Source organism: Gouania willdenowi, chromosome 9 (genome assembly GCF_900634775.1).
Source record: "Gouania willdenowi chromosome 9, fGouWil2.1, whole genome shotgun sequence".
In the NCBI taxonomy this organism is placed as follows: Eukaryota; Metazoa; Chordata; class Actinopteri; order Blenniiformes; family Gobiesocidae; genus Gouania; species Gouania willdenowi.
Genome location: NC_041052.1, coordinates 39984871 through 39996724, shown reverse-complemented (window position 1 = coordinate 39996724; position 11854 = coordinate 39984871).

Here is an 11854-nt window from a genome sequence, read left to right as displayed (position 1 = left end):
TTTTGTTTTTCTGAGATAAGGCTATCATAAGACCCTAAAAACTAAAATATGATGAACACTTAAACTGGGGTGAAAATGCATTAAGGTAATTAAAAATAATGAAAAACACCCACATTTCTGAGGTTAATCTATATGTGTCCATACCTCCCTGTGATTGGCTGATCTCATCAGAACTCAGAAGCTAAGCAGGGCTGGACCTGGTTAGAACTAGGATGGAGACCACTGAGAATTCATGGTGTTACAGTGGTTTAGTGAGACTATAGTAAGGCATAAAAATGGAAAAATGTTGGATATTTTTAAGATAAGACTATAGTAAGGCATTAAAATGAAAAATGTTGGATTTTTAAAAAAAAATAAAGCTATAGTAAGACATAAAAATGAAAAATTGTTGGATTTCTTTTAATGAGATAAGACTATAGTAATCAGAAAAATTGATTATTGTTGATTGTTTTTTATGAGAGATGACTAAAGTAAAGCATTAAAATGAAAAATTTTGGATTTTTTTCTTTCAAGATAAGGCTATGGTAAGGCATTAAAATGGAAAAAATATGATTTTGTTTTAATGAAATAAGACTACAGTAAGGTATAAAAATAGAAAAGAGTTGGAAATTTTTTCTGAGATAAGACTATAGTAAGGCATAAAAATGGAAAAATGTTTGTATTTTTTTACGAAATAAGACTATAGTAAGAGATAAAAATGAAAAAAAGTTGGACATTTTTCTGAGTTAAGACAAGACTATAGTAAGGCATAAAAATGGAATAATGTTGGATTTTTTTACAAGATATGACTATAGTAAGGCATAAAAATGCTAAAACGTTGGATTTCTCTTAACGAGATAAGACTATAGTAAGGCATAAAAATGAAAAAATTTTGGATTTTTTTAACAAGATAAGACTATAGTAAGGCATAAAAATGGAAAAAATATGATTTTGTTTTAATGAAATAAGACTACAGTAAGGTATAAAAATAGAAAAGAGTTGGAAATTTTTTCTGAGATAAGACTATAGTAAGGCATAAAAATGGAAAAATGTTTGTATTTTTTTTACGAAATAAGACTATAGTAAGAGATAAAAATGAAAAAAAGTTGGACATTTTTTCTGAGTTAAGACAAGACTATAGTAAGGCATAAAAATGGAATAATGTTGGATTTTTTTTTACAAGATATGACTATAGTAAGGCATAAAAATGCTAAAACGTTGGATTTCTCATAACGAGATAAGACTATAGTAAGGCATAAAAATGAAAAAATGTTGGATTTTTTTTAACAAGATAAGACTATAGTAAGGCATAAAGATGACAAAAATGTTGAATTTTTAATGAGATAAAACTATAGTAAGGCATAAAAATAGAAAAAAGTTGGAATTTTTTCTGAGAAAAGACAATAGTAAGGCATAAAAATTAAAAAAATGTTGGATTTTTTTTTAAAGATAAGGCTATAGTAAGGCATAAAAATGAAAAAAAGTTGGAAAATTTTTCTGAGATAAGACTATAGTAAGGCATAAAAATGGAATAATGTTGGATTTTTTTACAAGACAGGACTATAGCAAGGCATAAAAATGAAAAAATGTTGGATTTCTTTTAACGAGATAAGACTATAGTAATCATAAAAATTGATTATTGTTGATTTTTTTTTGAGAGAAGACTATAGTAAGGCATAAAAATGAAAAAATTAAATTTTTTCAACGAGATAAGGCTATAGTAAGGCTTAAAAATGAAAAAATGTTGAATTTTTAATGAGATAAAACTATAGTAAGGCATAAAAATGAGAAAAATGTTGAATTTTTTTTAATGAGAAAGAGCTATAGTAAGACACAAAAATGAAAAAATGTTGGATTTTTTTTAACAAGATAAGACTATAGTAGGGCATAAAATTGAGAAAAATGTTGAATTTTTAATGAGATAAAACTATAGTAAGGCATTAAAGAGAAAAAAAAATAAATTTTTTTAACGAGATAAGGCTATAGTAAGGCATAAAAATAAAAAATTGTTGAATTTTTAATGAGATAAAGCTAAAGTAAGGCATAAAAATGAGAAAAATGTTGAATTTTTTAATGAGATAGAGCTATAGTAAGACACAAAAATGAAAAAATGTTGGATTTTTTTAACAAGATAAGACTATATTAGGCATAAAAATGAAAAAATGTTGGAATTTTTCACGAAATAAGACTATAGTAAGGCATTAAAGAGAAAATTTTTTTTAATTTTTTTAACGAGATAAGACTATAGTAAGGCATAAAAATAAAAAAAATGTTGCATTTTTTTAACGAGATAAGACTATAGTAAGGCATAAAAATGAGAAAAATGTTGAATTTTTAATGAGATAAAGCTATAGTAAGGCATAAAAATGAGAAAAATGTTGAATTTTTGAATGAGATAGAGCTATAGTAAGACACAAAAATGAAAAATGTTGGATTTATTTAAAGATAAGGCTATAGTCAGGCATAAAAATAAAAAATTGTTGGATTTCTTTTAATGAGATAAGACTATAGTAATCATAAAAGTTGATTATTGTTGATTGTTTTTATGAGATAAGACTACAGTAAGGCATAAAAATACAAAAAGTTGGAATTTTTTTCTGAGATAAGACTATAGTAAGGCATAAAAATGGAAAAATATTGGAATTTTTTTCACGAGATAAGACTATAGTAAGGCATAAAAATGAAAAAATGTTGGATTTTTTTTTAAAGATAAGGCTATAAAAAGGCAAAAAATTGATTATTGTTGATTTTTTTTATGAGAGAAGACTATAGTAAGGCATAAAAATGAAAAATGTTGGATTTTTTTTAAAGATAAGGCTATAGTAAGACATAAAAATGAAAAAAGTTGGATTTCTCTTAACGAGATAAGACTATAGTAAGGCGTAAAAATGAAAAAAAATGACATTTTTTTAACGAGATAAGGCTATAGTAAGGCATAAAAATGAGAAAAATGTTGAATTTTTTAATGAGATAAGGCTATAGTAAGACACAAAAATGAAAAAATGTTGGATTTCTTTTAACGAGATAAGACTATAGTAGGCATAAAAATGGAATATTGTTAATTTTTTTAATGAGATAAGACTATAGTAAGGCATAAAAATGCTAAAACGTTGGATTTCTCTTAACGAGATAAGACTATAGTAAGGCATAAAAATGAGAAAAATGTTGAATTTGTTTTTTAAAGATAAGGCTATAGTAAGACATAAAAATGAAAAAATGTTGGATTTCTCTTGACGAGATAAGACTATAGTAAGGCATAAAAATGAGAAAAATGTTGAATTTTTAATGAGATAAGGCTTTAGTAAGACATAAAAATGAAAAAAATGTTGGATTTCTTTTAACGAGATAAGACTATAGTAGGCATAAAAATGAATTATTGTTGATTTTTTTTAATGAGATAAGACTATAGTAAGGCATACAAATGGAAAAAAAATTGAATTTTTTAATGAGATAAGACTATAGTAAGGCATAAAAATGAAAAATGTTGGATTTTTTAAAAAAATAAAGCTATATTAAGACATAAAAATGAAAAATTGTTGGATTTCTTTTAATGAGATAAGACTATAGTAATCAGAAAATTTGATTATTGTTGATTGTTTTTTATGAGAGAAGACTAAAGAAAAGCATTAAAATGAAAAATTTTGGATTTTTTTCTTTAAAGATAAGGCTATGGTAAGGCATTAAAATGGAAAAAATATGATTTTGTTTTAATGAAATAAGACTACAGTAAGGTATAAAAATAGAAAAAAGTTGGAAATTTTTTCTGAGATAAGACTATAGTAAGGCATAAAAATGGAAAAATGTTTGTATTTTTTTACGAAATAAGACTATAGTAAGAGATAAAAATGAAAAAAAGTTGGACATTTTTTCTGAGTTAAGACAAGACTATAGTAAGGCATAAAAATGGAATAATGTTGGATTTTTTTTTACAAGATATGACTATAGTAAGGCATAAAAATGCTAAAACGTTGGATTTCTCTTAACGAGATAAGACTATAGTAAGGCATAAAAATGAAAAAATGTTGGATTTTTTTAACAAGATAAGACTATAGTAAGGCATAAAAATGAGAAAAATGTTGCATTTTTAATGAGATAAAACTATAGTAAGGAATAAAAATGGAAAAATGTTGGAATTTTTTTACAAGATAAAGCTATAGTAAGGCATAAAAATAGAAAAAAGTTGGAATTTTTTCTGAGAAAAGACAATAGTAAGGCATAAAAATTAAAAAAATGTTGGATTTTTTTTAAAGATAAGGCTATAGTAAGGCATAAAAATGAAAAAAAGTTGGAAAATTTTTCTGAGATAAGACTATAGTAAGGCATAAAAATGGAATAATGTTGGATTTTTTTACAAGATAGGACTATAGCAAGGCATAAAAATGAAAAAATGTTGGATTTCTTTTAACGAGATAAGACTATAGTAATCATAAAAATTGATTATTGTTGATTTTTTTATGAGAGAAGACTATAGTAAGGCATAAAAATGAAAAAAATTAAATTTTTTCAACGAGATAAGGCTATAGTAAGGCTTAAAAATGAAAAAAATGTTGAATTTTTAATGAGATAAAACTATAGTAAGGCATAAAAATGAGAAAAATGTTGAATTTTTTTAATGAGAAAGAGCTATAGTAAGACACAAAAATGAAAAAATGTTGGATTTTTTTTAACAAGATAAGACTATAGTAAGGCATAAAAATGGAAAAATGTTGGAATTTTTCACGAGATAAGACTATAGTAAGGCATTAAAGAGAAAAAAAAAATTAATTTTTTTAACGAGATAAGGCTATATATAAGTAAGGCATAAAAATAAAAAAATGTTGGATTTTTTTAACGAGATAAGACTATAGTAAGGCATAAAAATGAGAAAATTGTTGAATTTTTAATGAGATAAAGCTATAGTAAGGCATAAAAATGAGAAAAATGTTGAATTTTTTAATGAGATAGAGCTATAGTAAGACACAAAAATGAAAAAATGTTGGATTTTTTTAACAAGATAAGACTATATTAGGCATGAAAATGAAAAAATGTTGGAATTTTTCACGAAATAAGACTATAGTAAGGCATTAAAGAGAAATTTTTTTTTAATTTTTTTAACGAGATAAGACTATAGTAAGGCATAAAAATGAGAAAAATGTTGAATTTTTAATGAGATAAAGCTATAGTAAGGTATAAAAATGAGAAAAATGTTGAATTTTTTAATGAGATAGAGCTATAGTAAGACACAAAAATGATGATTTTTTTTAACAAGATAAGACTATAGTAAGGCATAAAAATGAAAAATGTTGGATTTATTTTAAAGATAAGGCTATAGTCAGGCATAAAAATTAAAAATTGTTGGATTTCTTTTAATGAGATAAGACTATAGTAATCATAAAAGTTGATTATTGTTGATTGTTTTTCTGAGATAAGACTATAGTAAGGCATAAAAATGGAAAAATATTGGAATTTTTTTCACGAAATAAGACTATAGTAAGGCATAAAAATGAAAAAATGTTGGATTTTTTTTTAAAGATAAGGCTATAAAAAGGCAAAAAAAATGATTATTGTTGATTTTTTTTATGAGAGAAGACTATAGTAAGGCATAAAAATGAAAAATGTTGGATTTTTTTTAAAGATAAGGCTATAGTAAGACATAAAAATGAAAAAAGTTGGATTTCTCTTAACGAGATAAGACTATAGTAAGGCATAAAAATGAAAAATGTTGGATTTATTTTAAAGATAAGGCTATAGTCAAGCATAAAAATTAAAAATTGTTGGATTTCTTTTAATGAGATAAGACTATAGTAATCATAAAAGTGATTATTGTTGATTGTTTTTATGAGATAAGACTACAGTAAGGCATAAAAATACAAAAAAGTTGGAATTTTTTTCTGAGATAAGACTATGGTAAGGCATAAAAATGGAAAAATATTGGAATTTTTTTCACGAGATAAGACTATAGTAAGGCATAAAAATGAAAAAATGTTGGATTTTTTTAAAGATAAGGCTATAAAAAGGCAAAAAAATTGATTATTGTTGATTTTTTTTATGAGAGAAGACTATAGTAAGGCTTAAAAATGGAAAAATGTTTGAATTTTTTTACGAGAAGACTAAAGTAAGTCATAAAAATGGAAAACTGTTGAGTACTTTATGAGACTATAGTACGGCATTACAATGGAAAAAATGTAGATTCTTTATTGAGATAAGACTATAGTAAAACATAAAAATGGAAAAAAAAATTGGGATTTTTTTTATGCGATAAGACTATAAGAATGCAAAAAAAAGAAAAAAGATGGAATTTTTTTTAAGATAAGACTATAGTGAGACAAAAATGGGAATTAATTTATTGAGATAAGACTATAGTAAGGCATAAAAATGAAAAATGTTGAATTTTTTTAAAGATATGGCTATAGTAAGGCATAAAAATGAAAAATGTTGAATTTTTTTTCAAGATAAGGCTATAGTAAGGCATAAAAATGGAAAAAATGGTGATTTTTTTAACATGTTAAGACTATCATTATTTCATTATTTATAATTGCCTTAATGCATTTTCACCCCAGTTTAAGTGTTCATCATATTTTAGTTTTTAGGGTCTTATGATAGCCTTATCTCAGAAAAACAAAAATCCCATTTTCCCCCCATTTTTATGCCTTAATATAGTCTTCTTTCATAAAAAAAAATTCCAACAGTTTTCCATTTTTATGCCTTACTATAATCTTACCTCATTGAAAAAGTCAACAATAGTCAATTTTTATGCCTACTGTAGTCTTATCTCATTAAAAGAAATCAACATTTATCAATTTTTATGCCTTATTATAGTCTTCTCGTTAAAAAAGTATTTTTTTTTTCATTTTTATGCCTTACTATAGTCTTGCCTCGTTAAAAAAAATCAATTTTTTTTTTCATTTTCATGCCTTGCTATAATTTTATATCATTGAAAAAGCCAAAAAAAAAATTATTTTTATGCCTTACTAAAGCCTTATGTTTAAAAAAAAATGCAACATTTTTTTCATTTTTATGCCTTACCTCATTAAAACAAATCACATTTTTTCCATTTCATGCCTTACTATAGTCATTAAAACCCCATTTTTTCATATTTATGCTTTATTGTCTAATCTTTAAAAAATTTCAAACATTTTTCCATTTTTATGCCTTACTATAGTCTTATCTCATTTGAAAAAATCAACAAAAAAAAAATTCAATTTCATGCCTTACTATTGTCTTATTTTTTTTTTAAAAAAAATAAATTCAAACATTTTTTCCATTTTTATGCCTTACTATAGTTTTATCTTGTGAAAAAATAATAATAAAAAAAAAATAAGTAAAAGAAAAAAAAAAAAATCAACATTTAATCATTTTTTATGCCTTACTATAGTCATATCTTGAAAAAAAATTTCCAACATTTTTTCCACATTTATGCTTTACTATAATCTTATATCATTGAAAAATCCAACAATTTTTCCATTTTTATGCCTTGTTACAACCCCCTCTAGGATGTTATGTCAAGGCTTGAGGGGCCGCAACATAAACAAGACGCCACACAGAAATCAAAGGTTTATCAAAAGTATTTATTAACAAAATTCTAAAAGTATTTATTAACAAAATTCTAAAAGTATCAACAGAACAAACAAAAGGGACTGGAGACCCTGGCCAAACTGAACAAAAGTAGGGAGGACACTGGGCCAACCCTATACAGGGCCGTCGTCCCAGCGTCCACCCTCTAAACTACAAAAACATACAAAAGACTAAAACTACCAGAACACGAAAACAGGACTACCAGAAATCTCCAGTCCAAACTAAAATAACAAACTTACAAAGATCTCCAGTGGGGAGCTGAAGAACTCTCCCCACATGTCTGCTGCTGGTCAGTTGTTGTGCCTCCCTCCTTCTGGTCCTCTCTCCCCTTTATAAGCTCCTCCTCCCTCTCCTACCTGATTACTGATGTGAGTCAGGTGTGTTAGGAGAGAGGAGGCCGTAACATGCCTTACTATAGTCTTATATTTTGTAAAAAATCTACATTTATCCATTTTTATGCCTTACTATAGTCTTATCTCATAAAAAAATACAAACACTTTTCCATTTTTTTGCCTTACTATAGTCATTAAAAAACCCAAATTTTTTTTTTCATTTTTATAGTCTTATCTCATTAAAAAATCCAACAATTTTTTACATTTTTATGCCTCACTATAGCCTTATCTTTAAAAAATGTCCAACATTTTTCAATTTTTATGCCTTGCTATAGTCTTATCTCTTAAAAAAATACAAACATTTTTCCATTTTTATGCCTTACTATAGTCTTATCTTAAAAAAAATCTAACATTTTTCCATTTAAATGCCTTACTATAGTCTCACTAAACCACTGTAACACCATGAATTCTCAGTGGTCTCATCCTAGTTCTAACCAGGTCCAGCCCTGCTTAGCTTCTGAGTTCTGATGAGATCAGCCAATCACAGGCAGGTATGGACACATATAGATTAACCTCAGAAATGTGGGTGTTTTTCATTATTTTGAATTACCTTAATGCATTTTCACCCCAGTTTAAGTGTTCATCATATTTTAGTTTTTAGGGTCTTATGATAGCCTTATCTCAGAAAAACAAAAATCCCATTTGCCCCCCCCCCCCCCTCCATTTTGATGCCTTACTATTGTCTTATCTCATTAAAAAAAATCCCAATTTTTTCCATTTGTATGCCTTACTACAGTCTTATCTCGTTAAAAGAAATCCAACATTTTTTCATTTTTGTGTCTTATCCCATTAAAAAATTCTAAATTTTTCTCATTTTTATGCCTTACTATAGTCTTATCTCATTAAAAAATTCAATTTTTTTTCCATTTTTATGCCTTACTATAGTCTTATCTCATTAAAAAAAATCAACAATAATCCATTTTTATGCCTACTATAGTCTTATCTCGTTAAAAGAAATACAACATTTTTTCATTTTTGTGTCTTACTAAAGCCTTATCTCATTAAAAAAATTCAACATTTTTCTCATTTTTATGCCTTACTATAGTTTTATCTCATAAAAAATTCAACATTTTTCTCATTTGTATGCCTTACTATAGTCTTATCTCGTTAAGAGAAATCCAACATTTTTTCATTTTTATGTCTTACTATAGCCTTATCTTTAAAAAAAAAAAATCCAACATTTTTTCATTTTTGTGTCTTACTATAGTCTTATCTCATTAAAAAATTCAACATTTTTCTCATTTTTATGCCTTACTATAGCTTTATCTCATTTATAATTCAACAATTTTCTCATTTTTATGCCTTACTATAGTCTTATCTCGTTAAAAAAATCCAACATTTTTTTATTTTTATCACAGGCAGGTATGGACACATACAGATTAACCTCAGAAATGTGGGTGTTTTTCATTATTTTTAATTACCTTAATGCATTTTCACCCCAGTTTAAGTGTTCATCATATTTTAGTTTTTAGGGTCTTATGATAGCCTTATCTCAGAAAAACAAATGTTTTTAATTTCTATGCCTTACTTTAATCATACCTTATTTTTAAAAAGTTCAATATTTTTCCATTTATATGCTTTACTATATCTTCTTTGAATCCAGTGTGGGTCATTCATATTGACCAGTCCCTACACTATAACTGCTTCCAAGTCGTCATTGTAAATAAGAATTTTTAATCAATTATTTGTCTGCTTTAATTAAGGTAAACTAAATAAATAAATAATCAAGTTGAAAAGGTTCCATACCTTTTATATGTTTATATGTAAGTATGTCCATTGTTGAAGTGAAATAAAAGCATGCTTATGTTTCCCTTTCCAAAAATATTGTACCATATCATGAACCTATAATCATAAGGTTTGGGGTTGTGATCCCATGTGGGGTCACCTGGAATTTAAATGGAGTCGCATGAAATGTCTAGTAACTGATAAAAAATAATATACTGATTAAATTATATATTTTTGTTTCATTGTTATTCTTTACCACGCACAATCTCAAACAAAAGTATTCTATACTTTGTCAGATATAATTCTAGTTCAAATAAAATGCAGTAAAACAGTATCTGAGCAATTTGCATTCATAACAAACATGATACAAAACTAATTCTAGAGAAAAAATGACTTTGGCGTGGCCAGAAATGAGTGATATTAAAATGTTGGGGTCACAACCTTAAAAAGTTTGGGAACCACATTCAGCTGATAGAAAACCAAACCTGTGCAGATCGTTGGGATCCGATCATCAAAGGTCAATGGCAGGTCTTTCATTGTCAGGTTTAGTTTCTCTCAAAATAACTGCAGCTCATTTCATTCCAAAGTTAATTTGTAAAAACCTTGATAATTTTTGGTTCTCTCTTATCTAAAATGACTGAATAAATGATATTTGGGTTTGACACGTTTGTTGTGACATAAATGTCCTTTTTTCCTCTCTTTTTTTTTTAATAAACCAGCAGGTTTTTAATCAATCACAAGTTGAACATTTACCCATTAAAGAGCTTCAGTGGTTCTCAGTTTGTGTCTCTGACTGAGAATGAGAATGAGATGCACACTAACTCACCAGATAGTTGTCTAAAGGAAAAAGAATTAGCATGCAGGGCCGGCCTTCCCCATAGGCAACACAGCTGGAGGGACACCAAATTGCACCCCCCCCCCCCCCCCCCCCCCATTTTTTTCTTCTTCTAAATAATAATTTTAAAAGGTAAAATAAACGTGAAACAGACCCTTTACAATCACTGTACATGTTTTTTATGAATTGAATATTAATATTACAAATCTGTAACTATACCTTCTGCCCATATTTATATTTTGTTTATTTCTTTAAAGCAGTGGTTCTTAAATGTTTTTGGCTAAAGTTTCTCTTTCTCCTACTTTTGAATCCAAGTTTGTCCAACCACAACGTTTTATTCAGAATACTGTGAAAAAAAACAAAAAACAAATATAAATCAGAATGATAAAATGAAAGAGTCATAACACACATTTTAAATAATCTCTATTTCTATAGTTTTCATCATTTATGGTTATTTTCCTCCTGATGTACGACCGAGGCTGACTCTATAAAATAATTTCAATCAATATTTTGAGCGCTTTTTGTGTCATTTTGTGTATTTTGTTGTCTGTTCTTTTATTTTTCAGTACATTTCGCTCTCATTTTGTGCGTTGTTGGTATTATTTAACTCATTCTCTCTCTGTGTGTAATTTGGTTGTTTCTCCGTTATTTTTGTGTATTTTACTCTCATTTAGTGTATCTTTGTTGTTGTTTTGTGTGTTACTGGTAATGGTAAGTATATTTTAAGTGATGAATACTTTAGGCTGTAAACAGCTCACAGTTTTTAGCAGATGGGTGAAATCCTGCTTTAACACCTCAGACTCCTCCTTGGCTAAATCATTTAATCCAAAATGAATCACAAGGGTTGGAATCTGCAACAATTTGCAAGATTTTGTCAGCCAGGTCTGATACTGTGTCATTAGGTAAGCAGATCACTTTCACGTTGCTGCTAAACATTTTCTGAGCATCGTTAACAGAAACGTCTCCCACTATCAGTGTGTGAGGTTGTTGTTTTGGCCTACCATGTTGCTTTTGTTTTCCTGAAGCACTTTCAGTCCTCGCAGTTCCAGAAGGTTGTGTGTTGACCTCATTAGAGCAAGATCCGATGTCCACTTTTGTGTCTGGGCAGACAATGGAGTTGATGTTGAGGCTGCAGTCTGAGAAGGGAGTGCAGGCCATTTCGTCTCATTATTGATATTAGGGCGCTTTGCTTGGCCCGTGAGCCTTTGAAGTGGATAAGACTTTTCTTAGGCTTAGCTCCCAGTTTATTCCAGGGAGCTAAAATATAACCCCCCATATTTTTAATGCATTTATTTGTCATTTTTCTCTCTCAAGTACCCGCTGTAGTGACATCTCGTACCCCCATTTGAGAAACACTGCTCTAAATGGC